Here is a 4,255-nt window from a genome sequence, read left to right on the forward strand (position 1 = left end):
ATTGGTAGGCGTGTGTTCTATATATTGTCCATTGGGTGAAGCTGGATAACTGTATGCTTCAAATCTTCTATAGTGATCTTTTATTCAAAATGTGCTGCTTATAAACAGCATATAGTTGAGATTTTGAAAATCCAATCTGACCCTCGTCCCTTTGGGCTGTTAATAGCCCTAGCTCATCACATTCTCCCTTCTGGTTCTTCTGCAGCCCACCCACACCTTTAAAAATAGTCTCCTTGAAATTAAATCTTCCTCAAATTATCCTAAATTAAGTGTACCAAGTGTTTCAAATTGCAGCCTCAACTGGCTCACTGCCTTCTTTATCCCAGCCTCCATTGCAATGAGGTTGGGGGCCATATGACTAGTGCTGACCAATGGACTGTGAACAGAAATGACAGCATCACTCGCATGGAGACTCCTCCATCTCTGTCTTCCCTGTTGTGACAATCTCAGCGCCTACGTTCTTTCAATGGCTGGGCTACGAGATGGTGACAGGCTGCCCAACCTGGTAAGTACTTACTTTGTGTGAGTAAGAAGGAAACATTGCAAGGGTTGGAGCACTGAGATTCCAGGATGAATCTGGTATTTCTGAATAGCCAATTTTGCCTTGACTTGGGATCACACCATATGTCTACTTTGGTACCGTAAGAATAGCTGTTGATGGATGTTTGCCCTGTTTTGCCTTTTTGCTCCTTTCCTTCCTTCCTTGGTTCTTTCCTTCATTCTTCTTTCTCTCTTTCTTTTCTCTACATTTCTTTGCTTTCTCTCTCTTTATTCTTTCTCTATTTTTCTTTCTTTCTCAGTTTAGTTCTCCTGTGTTCCTGTTGATTCCAAGCCGTACAATTTTCTTCCAATGAATTCCTTTTCTGCTTTATCCAGACAGCCAGAGTGGGTTTCTATTGCTGTCAGCTAAGAAACCCAAATGGTATACTATTTTCCGCTTAACATTATGTCATAGACATATTTCCATGCCATTAAGTATTATTCAAAATATTATTTTAATGGCTGCACAATATTTCATCATATTTATGTATCATAATTTATTTAACCATGTGCATGTGTTTTAGTAAATTATAAACTTCTATTAAATACTTATAATGAATATTATCATATCTACATTTTTGGCTTCAATCCTGGACAGCACCTTAGGATATCTTCGGAGTGAAATTACCAGCTGAATAGTGTGAACATTTTAAAATCTCTTGTGGCATAAACTTAATCTTTTTCCTAGAAATTTTATACCAACTTGTATTTTCACATGTGAGATGAATAGGAATACTCAATTTTACTCCACTCAATGAGATTGAATGCTATAATTATATTTAAACGTTCTTTGATAAGCTATAGGAGAAAATCTCATTGATGTTTTAATGGGCATTTCTTTGATGACCAATAAAGCTGAATATTTTAAAATATTTTATTACATATTTTTATTTCATCTTTTGGGCATTTCTCATTCACTATTTTTCTATTGGACTGTTCATTTTTATTGATTTGTAATTACTTTTTACATATTAGAGGTATTAATCTTTTGTCATATTTCTTGCAACCATTTTATTCTTGTTTGTAGTTTCCCAATAAAATAAACTAAATAATTTTTAAAACAAGGAGATTTAAATTTTATGTATTAAATTCTACCTTAATCTTTGTTATTTTTTCTACTGCTTTTAGGTTTAAAATGTTTTCATGTACCCCCAAGATCAAACATTTGTTTGCTTTTTAATGATTTCCCTTTCTTACATTTAATTCTTTAGGTCCTCTGGAATTTATATTAATGTATGGTGTGAAGGAAAGAGCTAATTTTATTTCCTTCCAAATAGCTAACCAAATGTCCCGGCATCATTTATTGAATAATCCATTTCTTCCCTACAGGTTTGCAACGCCACCTCAGTAAGCTGAGATGTGGTAATCGCCATGGCAATGGGGCTGCATTAAAAGCATTGTGCGCACAAAGTGAAAGGCTGCTGCCTGGCAGAGTTCAGTCTGGTCTCACTGCACCTGTTCCCTAATTAAGATGCACCTTTTGGTTTTGTCTTTTGAAAAAAACAAAATGCTCCCTTTATAGCCACGAGGCAAAAGAAAAATTAAGGCCAAGATCCTTTCATGCCCAATATGGGCCTGCCCGGTGGTTGGAGCATGGGGGATCATGGGCAGCAAGTGAGAAAGTGCACAGTGATTTGCCGCTGTTACATCGTGAGAAAGTGGAGGGCTGTCATCAAAGTCCTTGAATAGCTGGAGAGTGGATGTGGGATGGTTACGTTTGAAAATGCAGCTCTGATATAAAAGAAAGCAAAGACTGCACTGTTTTCCCAGCAAGAGCCTAGCTGGAGACCCTAAGCCTAAGATAGAAGCTTCTGCCATCAACAGGCCACAAAACCCATACTTCCTGCTCTATGAGGCTTCTGACCTTGGTTCCCTAGAATCCTCCCTCCTTATCAAGTATCTGTGTCTAGGCCTAGGGGAGACCAGACCGAGGTCGGTCCTTGTCTGCCTACAAGGACAAGGCATTCTACTGCCGTAGACCACTTGTTTATGTGCCCCTAAAATTTGTATGTTAAAGCCTGAATCCCCATTGTGATGATATTTGGAGGCGGGGCCATCGAAAGGTGATTAGGTTTATATGAATTCGTGAGGGTGGGGCCCTCATAATGGTATTAATGTCCTTATAAGAAGAGACACAACAGAGCTTGCTTCCTCTCTCTCTCCCCACCATGTGAAGACACAGCAAGAAGGCGGCCATCTGCAAACCAGAAAGACAGCCCTCACCAGGAACCGGATCTGCTAGCACCTTGATCTTGGACTTCCTATCCTTTAGAGCTGTGAGAAATGTCGCCCCCAGGTCAATGGGATATCTGTTACAGCACCAGGTACTGCCTGAGAACTCTACCTTTAGGGAGCCTGCGTGCTGGGTCACTGGGGAGACAATGAAGGTGCTTGACACCCAGTTTGAATATTGTGTCACTGCAAAGCTGACTGCTGTTGAAGGACAGCCAGTGAGAGGTCATGGCAAGCCATCAGAAGAAGCAGAAGTCATGAGCAGGCTGAAGCTATGAGGCCAAGACAAAATGTCACATTGCCACAAGAAGAGGGACAAACAGGCAACAGGCAGAGCCCATGGGAATCAGTAATCTCCTGCAGCCACTGAGGCCTTGGGACTAACTCAGATCCAGTACTACTCTCTTGGGACCTGTTCTGACTCCAGCTCCTGTCCTTGGGGTCCCCTGAGATCCCTGTAGCCTTGTAATAAGCCCACATTATCATATTTCCCCTGCTGGCTCCACCCTAGAGCATTTCCAACAATTTCCAGTGCTTTTCCCCTTCTCACACCACTGGGCCTTTGCACGTGCTAGTGCCTCCCCAACTTGCCCTGCCTTCTGCTTCACCCAGACAACTCCTACTAAATCTCTCAGACTCCTCAGCTGTGTCCCTTCCTAGGGGAGGACTCTCTTCCCTCCAGTGAGCCCGGTGGTCCTCCCTGGGATCCCCTGCTCCTTGTCTTCCCTGCCGTCCTTACTGCCATCCTTGTTCTCTACTCAGAAGGAGGCAGAGGCTGGCCTGCCCCCACTCCCCTGTAGACTGACCAGATGAATTGACCTGGGCTGGGCAGGGCAGGCGTGTTTGACCAGTTGTCTGGGCACCCCATGGCTCAGTCAAGTTGACACATAAAGTTCACCGCCCCAGGGCCCCTTCGTTGTATTTTTGTATGAATAAAACACAGCATCCACTCCAGGTATCTGAGGGTCCTGGAGGCAGGTTCTGTGATCCCTTTTTACAGATGAGGATGCGGAGGTCCAGTTGTCACTCACCCAGATCACACTCTCATCTGCTGATGGGAGGAGTATTTGATGGGATGTGTGAGCCCAGCCGTCTCCCTTGGGACACATCAGCTCATTAAATTTGCCAGCCCTGCCTGAAAAAGTATTTAATTTGCCTTTTACAATGCACCCATTGCAAGTTAATTAACTGGCAATTGAAAGTTATAGGTGGCATTAGAATTTATTAATAACATTGGAAATAAATCTCCCTGGAATTCAATTAACTGAAAACCTCATGAAATTCTTTTTTTATATAATCCATAAAGCCGGTCTGGGAGAGAGGTGTTCCAGAAACCTCGGGGGTGGTGGAAACTGCAGGCGTGGAGGGTTGGAGTGGGGAGGGGGCTGCTGTTCTGATGTAGGCCAGTCTTGGCTCCCACCTGCCCCTGCCCATAACCTCCAACATGGCCTCTTAGGGTCAGGGAAGAAGCCACGCCCCCATC

The 4,255-nt window shown here is 43.1% G+C and overlaps 1 long non-coding RNA gene across 1 annotated transcript; it reads left to right on the forward strand.

Moving 5' to 3' along the window:
* The first annotated feature begins 348 nt into the window (after nt 1-348).
* LOC109027661 (uncharacterized) lies at nt 349-4,043 on the forward strand. Its single transcript, XR_002006690.3, has 2 exons — nt 349-505; nt 1,870-4,043. It is a non-coding gene; the product is annotated as an uncharacterized lncRNA (long non-coding RNA).
* Nucleotides 4,044-4,255: the final 212 nt, after the last annotated feature.

This window comes from Gorilla gorilla, chromosome 6 (assembly GCF_029281585.2).
Source record: "Gorilla gorilla gorilla isolate KB3781 chromosome 6, NHGRI_mGorGor1-v2.1_pri, whole genome shotgun sequence".
NCBI lineage: Eukaryota > Metazoa > Chordata > Mammalia > Primates > Hominidae > Gorilla > Gorilla gorilla.